This window comes from Corvus moneduloides, chromosome 17 (genome assembly GCF_009650955.1).
Source record: "Corvus moneduloides isolate bCorMon1 chromosome 17, bCorMon1.pri, whole genome shotgun sequence".
In the NCBI taxonomy this organism is placed as follows: Eukaryota; Metazoa; Chordata; class Aves; order Passeriformes; family Corvidae; genus Corvus; species Corvus moneduloides.
Window position 1 is genome coordinate 9,423,761 of NC_045492.1, and position 11,050 is coordinate 9,434,810.

Here is an 11,050-nt window from a genome sequence, read left to right on the forward strand (position 1 = left end):
TGCACTGTGACCAGTGAATGAAGTCAGAGACTAAAATCAGACCTAAAATCATCTGTGTTTCAAATCTGCTTCACTATCAGCCTCGTCAGGGTCCTGTCTGCAGCAGCATGAACCTGAAGAGTGCTGGAGCAGAGCCTCTGCTCCTCTGGGATGCTCTCCCCGACAGCCCTGTGGCAGCCTGGGCTCCTCTGCTCAGCTGTTGCCCCTTCAATTCTCCTTTCTGTTTATCTTCTCCTTATGAATGGAGCCCAGCTAATCAGCCTGATGGACAGGATGCCTGTCAGAAAACATATAAAAGGATTTAAATCCCTCTCCCTCCTTCAGGAAAGCTTTTCCCTGCAGTGGGAAAAGGGTTCATGATTCTGACTGTGGAAGAGAGCAGGGGGATCCTTACTCAGGGGCAGAGCAGCTCTTTGCAGACATGGACTTGGGGTTCACATCAAATTCCCAACTAAACATCCTATCTAAGGTGAACTTAAAAACAAAGTCATCTTGCAAATGGTTCCCCCAGCAGGTTGAGACATGCTGTTGAGGATAATGTGAACTCCCTGCAGTCTCAGAGAGACAGGGAGAAAGCAGCTTATTTCCATATCTTAATTAAAATTTCCATTAATCCCATCTGAGGCCTCATAACTTCAAAAACTTGGACAAAAAACCCCAACACTTATTTCTGATAAATATTTTAGACTAATTGTTCGGAGGTAGCAGACATCTCTGGCTGATGAATATCAACGAGCCGTGGGTGCTGCCGGCTGTTTAAAGGGAACCACGAGGGTTTTGTTTGTTTGTCCTCTGAAAATTATGGAACATCTTAAATGCCAGAGATAGGAGACACACAGAAAACAAATGTGCTGGGCTGAGCAGGGCAGCTGTAGCTCCTGTAGGATTGTTTGGAAGCTGCTTTTGTGCTTTGTAGGCTCCTTCCTGCAGGCTCAGAGCCCAGGTGCTTCCAGAGCAAGGGGAGCCGCCGGGCAAAGGAGCTGCTGGCTCAGGACGACATCTCTTAATGATGCTCTGCCTTTATCCTCCAACTCAGCAGGGTGTTCGTGGAAAAAGTGATGAGAATCAGGGGTTTAAAAGCAAACCACAATTTCCTCAACCAAACTCTGAACCTACAGGAACTGCTTTTTGAAGGGAGATGTGGATCTGTGGTGTGAGTCAAAGTGGAGGTGCTGATGTCAGTGAAGAAGATGAAAATTCAGAACGTGATCTGGCATTGCCTTCCTCTTCTGCCCAGCCCAGAGCTTTGGGCTGCTGATTTTCCTTACAGGCAAAGCCTCCATGTGGGATGGAAAAGTCACCAATCCACTGAATAATCATCCGGAACCCAGACAAGATCATGATTTTTCCTTCTGTGGAGGGACACAGGGTCTCTCCTCCTTTAAACCAAGATCACAAGCAATGTTTATTCACACTCTGCCTCACCTCCACCGGTGTTCCTGTCTTCCCATAGCTCCTGCAGCTTTTCCAGCAGTGACCAAAAAACATTCCTAAAGAGCCAGAAGGAAGAGCACAATTAATGACAGTTTCAGCCACCTGCCTGGCCACAGGAGATGGCTGAGAAACAGCAGTAATACTTGGAATGGCAAGAAGAAAAAACACAATAAAGTTTTTCCTTTGTCATTTAAAATCATGCTTCTGCCCCATTCCTGGGGGATGATCCCCAGAGTCTTGAATGTCCCTTTTGCATGGTGCTGAGATCACCAGAGCACAAAGCCCATCTCTTACAACCTCACTTCCCCCTCTGCTCATTTTCTTTGCTTCCCAAATTTGACACTGGTTTGGGCTAAGAAAATATTAATTTAGGCTTTGTGGAGTGGGGGTAGGTTTGGGGATACCACAAAAGGTATTGGGTTTTGGCTCTTTCTTCCATACCATTCAGCCTTGTTGACAGTTTAAAAAATTAATTCAATGATCTTTCACTTAATTTTAAATGCTATTAATTTAATCCATGGAAAGAAGCATTTATTACTGTTTGAATTCATGCAGGAGTAAGCAAAATGCTTTCACGTTTCTGTTGAGCACCAGGGTGTATTTGGGGCGCAGAGAGAGGACTCTCCATCCCTGTTTAATGGCTTTTCAGGCACACAGGTGAGAAATGAACCAGGTAACAAAGCTGAAGTGCGAGGGATGGGGTGGAAAACAGAGCAGACCTTCTGCTGGGGTAAGGCTGGGAATTTGTGTCCATCCTCCTTGAAGGGCTCAGCTGTCGGGGTAGGGAAATGTGGAAGGACAGAGCTCCTCTCTGTGTTTTCACTCCTCATGTCAGTGGCAGCCACGCAGAGCAGCAGCCATAATTAAACCCCTACACTGAGCCTGGTGTCCCGGAGGTAACATCCTCAGATTGAGCTGAGCAATGACAATGGCAAACTGCAAGGGACCCAGTGACAGGTTCTCCGTGGTCATAGACCACCTGTGAGTGACAGAAAATTGGACACAGATCACAAGGAAGGCAGGAGAGAGCATTGGGGAGGGGGGAGGAAGGGGAGAAAGCAACCATTCCTAAAATGAGCCTAAAATCTGCCTGGTTGCTAGGGAAGTGGGACTCCTGGTAAGTCATTTCAATTTGTACCTATATTTATAACAGTATGAAGATACGTTTTATAATCTGTGTAATAAAGAACCTCATCAGCAACTTCTCAAAGAAACTTGTTATTACAGAGAATGACACTCTAATTGCCTCCAGACATTTAGCTTGTCTAGTGAGTGAAGTAACCTGATAAGCTATTGAGCTATTAAGTGATGTAGAATCAATTAATGTAGTTAGATAAGAAAGTAATACCCTACCCAGGTTAACTAAGTAGTATGTGTCAAACGAGTCACTATTAATTCAGGTCCAGAACAGCATAGTAGACCTGTATAATTCTCAGTAACCTTCATGAAATTGAGGGGATTGCATTTTGACCAAAGAAAACTTGTTTTTCAAAGATCTTCTGTGGGGGAAAAAAAAATAAAGATAAATACAGAATTCATTACCAGGCTCATTTTTTCCAGTAATATTCTCCATAAATTTAAAACACAAATTACTTAATAGCAGTGCTGCAGTGATGGTTAAATTGTAGGCACTGATTCTTTTGAGTTTTGGAAAGAGAGGGAGACATAGGGGGAACATACCTTGAATTTCCACGCCAGCATGAAAACACAAACAGGATCTGGATAACCGGGTGTGGAATTGCTCGTGTCACCTGGTGCAGGCTCACACAGCCCTGCAGAACAGCACAGAACCATTAGTGCCTCAATATCATTTCAGCCTGGCAGCTGGTGGAGCTGGGCTGTCAGCGAGTGGGGCTGATGCAGGGACAAGGTGACAGATGGGGAAGGGTCGCAGTGCCTTGTGTAGATACAAGCAAGAAATGTGTGAAGCCCGAGTTCTAGTTCCAGTTAATTTTGTCCCTGTCTGATCTAGCTTCGGGTGTGATTATCTGGAGTGTGTTAGAGCAGAGGAGAGGAGAATGGGTGAGAAATTATCATCCTGTCTGTCTCACCACTGCTGCAGGTTTGCTCTCCTGATATATTGTCTCTGTAGCTGGGGAGTGCAGAGGGAGGTTAATGAATCTTAAAACATTTGTAAGTGGCACAGTGTAGCTCCAAGCAAGCCAGGGTACTCGAGAAAGTCTGCATTGCTGTGCTAATGTGCTGCTCAACAAGAGCTAATTAGCCCTAGCTGGGAACACAGAGCACCGGGGGACACGGTGGCACTGCCAGTTCAGGGGATGGCTGTGCTTCCTCCAGCCCTGCTGGCTCCACATCTCTGCTTTGGACCCTTTCTTCAAGTTTTTGGAAAGAGACGTTTTCAGCTATGAAACTGCAATCACCCAGGTCTTGCAGTAGGGGTTGTTCTCATCCATGTATCCAGCTGTCTGGTAATGTCCAGTATTTTATATAGATATATAAAGATAAAATCACAGAATATCCTGAGTTGGAAGGGTCCCATATGGATTTATGCCGTCCTGCAGTATTGGGAGACCGTCTGTAATGTATGAGCCAGGGTTTAAGTCTGAATCCAGGAACATTTTGAGACTTTCTCCCAAGATTAGGCCCATCATGGAAAGAGGGTTGATGGAGGACTCAAAGCAATGTGTCAGAGGTGGGGGAACACCTCCAGGCACTCATGGGTCAGTTGGCATTAATGTGACCTGCTGTGGTTAGATAACAAACTAGCTTAGAGCTCTTCATAAATCCTTGGAATGGCTGTTTGCAACTTTGGAAACTTGCAGTCCTCTGGAAATCTGGGCTTGTAGGGGAAATGGCAAACTCTTGCTGGAAGGTTTATTGCATATTGCGTTGTAGATTATCTATAACAGAATAATATTCAGGAAAAAATTAACATTAGCATCCCTAAAATGTCCCACTGCATGAGGTGTAACCACATGGAAAACTTGGTTTATCTTCTGTGAAGGACCACAGCAGTTCCCTATGGACCACAGGGCAGCAGTAAAAGACCAAGCAGCTGAGGGAAATGCAGAACAATAAATATATCAATAGTGAAGGTTTTAGTGCTTCCTCTCGAGCTCTTAGATGTGGTACAGGATTGGAAATTTTGTTTCTGATCTTCTTTAAACACGAACAACCCAGAACCATCTGAACTGATTTGCTTAATGTGCTGTTCAGCATTCACAGCATAAATTGAATTGTTAGCCTCTCTGTCTGTGCATTTGAATGTTTTGATTCTAATATTACCAGCAGAGCAAGCTTCCCTAACTGGATTGTTCTCACAAGTAATGTTGATGCTTTGCACTCCCACTCAATTGATGTCATTGGGGCTACTGACAAGAAGGTGCCTGTTAGAGAGAACAGGCTGAGATCAGATAAGAGCAGAGAGTGGCAAATCAGAAATATCTCATTTTTCATCAATTTCCTTTATTTTAATCTTTTTTTCTACCAATTTCTATTTTTTTGCTTCTGACAGGGATGGGCTTGCAGATGCTCTACCCCACAGCTAAAGTTGCTGAGCACCTAACTGGGATGTGTCTGCACCTTCCCACAGTGTAGGAATGCCCATCAGGAAGGGTTGCAGCTGAGCGTTTGCCCCACACCTGTGTGTCTGCACAAGATTTGTGTGCAATACTGGGAGAGAACCCAGCTCTCCTCATGCCAGTGCGTGCAGATTGTCTACAGTGCTGAAAAACTTCATTTTCTGGGCTGGCTGGTCTTCTCCCAAATCACCTCCAGGGTCATATGCACCCATTGTAACTCTGAGATACACAGATATTCATATATCAGTACAGTCGACTTGAAATAACAGAACAACATGCAGCAGCTTGACACTCGTGAAATTCTCGAGAGGAGTTAAAGGCAGGAGTTTTTGGGAAGTTTGAGGCTGCAAGACCTCATGGAGTTGGTGTTTTTGTGCTGCTCTGGGAAGAGACATCCCCAAGTGTGTGTCTGGTGCAGATATTAGGACTAAGCTGGGTCTCTGTAAGTTGGATCTTGGTAGCAAACCCACTTGGCTGCAACAGACACCATGAGGGACCAGAGCCCTGGGGAGGAGAAGCGACAGCACCACCATGTCCATCAAAAGGAGAGGATATGCAAGAGCTGTAGAAAAACGCATGGAAGATGAAGTTTGGGATTTGGGATATGAGAGAAGTGAATTTGTCACTCCTAGGTCTCAGCAAAATCTATTACCAGAGAAAGGGAGAGGCAAGACTCTTGAATAACTCTTGTGACCTGTGGTTTTCAGTTCTCTCCAGAGTTTGATGTTTCATACGTAGACAGTTGCCAGGGGAAATTTTGCTTACACTGTAATTTTCCATTTGCTGCTAGACTTCAGACAGATGAGTGCAAACTGTTCTCTCTGCTACTCAGGAGATAATTTTGCAGTCAGTGTGAACACTGTGAACCTTCTAATTTTTTTTTTCTCTAATAACAGTTTGGCAAATCAAAGTATCTGTTCATTTAGGCAGGAAAAACACCTAGGAACCATGCAAAAAAAAATACACAGGCATAGAGCTGGACTCTGAGCTGGCTGTGTCTCAGATTAGGTATTCTCAGTGATTAAGGGTATTGAACATTTTCCATTTTATCTTGTCTGCATTGAAAGAGAAGCATCGAGGATGACTTTGGAGGGGAAGGAAACTAACAGACACACAGTTTCTATGTACTTTTATTTACACAAATTCTTTTGCCGTATTTTCCAACATCATAAGATGTTGGTCATTAAGATAAATTCAGAAATCTGGCCACTACTGAGAGGTCAAATAGGGAAAAAATGAGAAAGTGAATATTTGTGCTTTGCATAGTAGAAGTTAGGGAGACATGATTGTATTTCTTGCCTGTCAAATAAGTTCCATTTTAAGCCAAGAAACCCAGTGGTGGGACACCAAGTAAGAGAGAAGGATTTTCCCAGAGATTAATTTTTAATTAGTTCAAAAAACTGGTAAATTTTAGGACAGTGAGCCAGATTGCTTAATCCACAGTAAATAATAGAAATAAACTCTCCCCTCTACTCCTGCCTTGCACATATCCAGGCACACGTGAGCCCAGGTTAGCAAAACCACAGTTTCTTTTGTTCTCTTTGTTCCCTTTGTTCACTATGCAGTAATGAAAAATGACAGCCATATTTATTGTAACATTCCTCCAGGAATGCAGAGATAATTACCTGCCCTTAGCATGGGAGAGGAGAACGAGCGCGAGCTCCTTCTCCTTCCAGCTCCCAGGAATCCAACTGCGGCCTTGGCGTGGGATGTGAATGGAAGATGTTGGGAACAGGGATCTACTGCCTTGTTTTTAGGGTTCATGTTTTTGTCTCTTGCAAAACGCCAGCTGAGAAGAGCTCAGACACCTCTGTTAAAAGAGGACTGCTTTGAGTTTTGCCTATTGCCTCGCCCATTTCTTAAGGAAAGGCCTCTGTGTGTTCATTTGAAGTAGACTTGACTTTATTGATAAAACTGCTGTTTTCACGAGACCTCTTGCATGGTCTGCCCAGACAGATCTGCCTTCAGCCCTGGCCACTGCAGGTGTGATTCTGCTTTCCATTAAAGAAACCCCAATCTTCGCCTTACGTGCTTTTAAGAGGGTATGTGTTATTTCTGAGAAGCACAGGATTAGCTGCCATTGGAAATGAAAGCCTTTAATCTAACAAAATAAAATAATCATTTGGTACGAATAACTGTGAGCTGGTTCCTGTTCACCCTCCTGGTGTGTGTGGTGGTGATGATCCACAGCCTGGCCACAGGAATCAGAGAATCCCAGAATGGTTTGGGCTGCAAAGCGCCTTAAAACTCATCTTGTTCCAAGCCCCCTGCCATGGGCAGGGACACCTTCCACTAGACCAGGTTGCTCCAAGCAACGCGACCTGGAGCAGTTCCAGGGATGGGAAATGGACAATGATGATTCCCTTCCCAAAGCATGGGTGGATGAGCTCTCCCTGTGGTGGGAGCCCTGGGGTGAAGAGAACTCCCCTTCCCTTCCTGCCTCTGCTTGTTTGGGAAAACACCCCTAGAAGAGCATGTCCCCAAAGTCCAGTGCAGGAAAATGTGGGGAATTCTCTCACTTTTACTCTTTTGTTCAGCAAGAACAACCCATTCCAACAAGGTCTGTTCAGGTAACCAGGTGCCTCACTGCAGCTTTTTATGATTATTTCCTCCTATTTGTTCCCATTTAATGGAAATTTGGAAATATGACATATTTAGCCTTCATAAGAAAAATCTCTTCATATCTTAATATTTTTGTTCTCCGCCTTTATTTCCTCACTGGCTGGGATTTTTCAGGTTGATTATTTTTTAAGGTATTGAAAATATAATCTGTATGATATATTAAAACATAATTAAAAGTGTTAGCATATTTGCAGCAGTGTGTTATGCCTAGGGAGGTTTTACAAGAGCAAATATATTTTTGCATTCCCTGCACAAGTGAGGCACTAACTATTGCTGACCTTTTTTACTGATAGGAAAGTGGAAACAAAAAGAGAGGGGATGGATTTTTGATGCTTCCAGGTGTTTTGCCTTCACACCACATTCTGTGTGATCCAGAACATCTCCCAGTGGTACAGAAAAAAAGGAGATAAAAATTAAGTTCATAGCCTGGATTGCTCTGTTTCTCAGGTTACGATGAGGAAGTTCTGGCATGGCAGCGGGATGGGGATGGGGATGGCCAAGCGATGCTGAGCTGTAGCTGATTCCCATGGCCTAATCCCCTGCCTGTGGAGAGCAGCAAAGCTGCTCCATGGCAGAGCAGCTGCTCTTGGTGGGAGCTCATGGAGCTGGGAAACACAGCCCTGCAAGTGGGAATGTATGGATTAGTGAGGTTGTGTATCCAGGGGAGTCCTCCTGGAGACCTTTCCGGGCTCAAAAGGACCTCTTCACCTTTGCCACATGATCCAACACTTCACCTTCCCACAGTGGGGTGGGCAGGCATTGGATGTGGGCTGCGACTGTGCCCTCATGGCCCTCTGTCAGCTGGATCTCTTTGCTGGGCATGGAGACTTGCAGGACACACAGTCTGAATCAGGAAAAATGGTCAGGAATTCTGGGATTTGCAGCTGAACTCCCCAGATCTCAGTCTCTTACCTTCTCTAGCCCATACCCAGAAGGGGTTGCACTGGGAGTGCTGCAAACCCATTTATCCCCCAATGTCCTATGCAGAGATGTAGGGTTCAGAAATGAATTTGGAGGACGAAGGATTACCTGGACAGTGCCATCATGACGGGAAATTAATTGAAAAGTAATATAAAATATTCTATCATGTTATATTATATTGTATTAATCAAAGTGCCCAAGTGCTTAGGGAACTTGATTCTCTTTATGCCTTTTCTCCTCTTTTTCTCTCTACCCCCAGGAACTACTTCTGTTCCTACAGCTCATACTTTCAACTGTCTTTAAATAAGTGTTTAATGGGATTTATAAAACACCTGAGCAGGTTAGATAGGTTATAATTCCCACTGATTTCACTGACCTCTCTGTAGATGGAATACAGGCTCCTATATCACACAGGCTTATTTGAAAATATTATTTCAAGTATGCTGGAAAACATTAGTCCTATTAGCTTTGTGGTTTAAATTCTGGGAGGTGCCATCAGAGTGCAGCTGGTGCATAGAAATATAAATAAAACTAAAAACATATATGTGTGTTGGTACCTGCCTCTGTGTGTGTGCATGTGTGTAGTCTTCATTGGTGGCTGAAAACCTGGTGCCTGCTCTTTGGTTTTCCATTTTAGCTGGCCTATTATCAGAGATTTCTGGAGTGTGAGTTTCATAAGTAGAGGTTATCATACATTGCAGGCCATCTCTCCTGCTGGGGAGCAAAATGAAGGTTTGATAATGAGATCGCCCAAAGGCAGATAAGAGCTCCAGCTTGCTGAACAGTCCCTCAAGGTTTCCTGTGATGGTAAAAAGGAGGGAATGCAATTTATTATCCTTCTCTCCTTGTACCTTCCCATTGTTTGGGAAGTCAAAGCAACAAACTACATGGGTTAAAAATAAATAAATTAATAACCAGAGCAGGAGACCCGGTGTGTTTTTGTTTTGCTCTGAGGAAGGAGATCTGTGATTTGCTCTAACACCATGAAGGAAGTCTCTGATCTCCAAATCCTGAAATTCCATTTAATGGACAGGCTCTCCCCTCTCTCCTCCCGCCTTCTTCCCCCTAGGATGGATATTCTAAAATGAGTCAAGTGCTTTATCTTGATAGAGGGTGGAGGATGGCTCTGTAACTGCTGCTGATAACCTCCCCATCTCCAGTTCTGTTTGCTCTTCTTTCATGCTAAATGCTACAAAGTGCATTACAGGAAAGGGAAAGGTCAGATTTAAGCCGTAAAACATGGAAGATTTGGAGCTGAAGTTGCCACATCATTAAGTCACAGCATCTTCATGCTTATGTTTTCTAGCACATATGGTATATAAAATCACCTAGTGTTTCACAACCCTCTTAAATAATTAGGCACAACAGGGTTTGCTGGGTGACCACCTGGATAAAGTCAAAACAGTGGCATCTGCATCAACCAGATGGGAGTCTGCTCTTTGCTGCCATCAGGAAATGGACAGCCAACTTCCACTCGAGTGAACCAAAAGCTGCCTTCTCTCAGACAAGAAAGGGAAAAGGCCATGTAGGAGAGAGCAATAAATGTGTCTTCCTCCAATTTTCAGGTTACCGAGTCTCTACTGAAACCTCAAGGAGGAGATCCTGTTCCCCAGCTGGAGAAGCAGCAGGGAGGAGGTGAGCTGGATTTGTACATCATCAGCAAACCACATACCTGGCAATGTATATGGCAAGTTGAACAAAGGTTTATATTTTTATTTGCTTTTCTCATTAAAAAAAAAAAAAATACAGTGGGGGAGGGAGAATATTAGCAATTTACTGTGAGACTCCATTAGATCAAATCAGTGCCAATGATAGTCACTTATTTCCTCCATTTCGTAATGATTTACTCTATAAATTAATGTCTGCCTATTTAAACACCCTCAGTGATTCAGTGCTGGGTGCCATGGCAATAAGTGACAGGGACTGGGGCTGAACCCACCAGTCATGTGGCTCTCGGTGCTGTCATTATGTGCACTGGTAATGGGGGGCTACGTGGGAACGCAGACAGATATTATGCAAACATATACTGACTTAAGTATCAATCTGTCACTGGTGTAACTCATGGTAATGGCCCCACCAAAGTCATTACAGAGGAATATGCATTACAGCATGTTAAACATCTATCATGGGTGCAGCTTCAGAGAAGCCATGGGGAAGATGTAGGGAGGTGCCAACATCCAGATCTGGAGGATGCTCAGATGTAAGGGGTTTAATTCAGCAAAGCCCTAAAGAAACATTCCTTTTTCTCCCCCTTTCCGCTCCAACAAGATGAATCTGAAAAAAATGTCTCACAGCTTTAAGAGAAAAAAAAAAACCAAGAAAATCCTCTTGAGTGTGTATGCATGAAGCACAAGCAAGTTAACTGCAGCAGTTCAATTCCAATCTCTGCTTCGTAGACACAGGCACAAATAGGGGTTTGGCGGGAGACCTCAGCCTGGCTGTACCACACAGCAGTTTTAGGATGTGATCCCTCCTCTTGTTACCCTTAGAAGTCACTCAGCCTGATTTTGTGATACAGAAGTGGAAGGACT

General features: G+C 44.0%; 1 long non-coding RNA gene across 1 annotated transcript in view; it reads left to right on the plus strand.

The window, feature by feature from the left end:
• The window catches only part of LOC116452647, a 122,693-nt gene extending 112,477 nt beyond the window's left edge, over window positions 1-10,216 (plus strand). Inside the window, exon 3 of the long non-coding RNA XR_004243552.1 lies at window positions 10,085-10,216. This is a non-coding gene — a long non-coding RNA (uncharacterized LOC116452647). The remainder of the gene's footprint in view (window positions 1-10,084) is intronic.
• The last annotated feature ends 834 nt before the right edge of the window (window positions 10,217-11,050 follow it).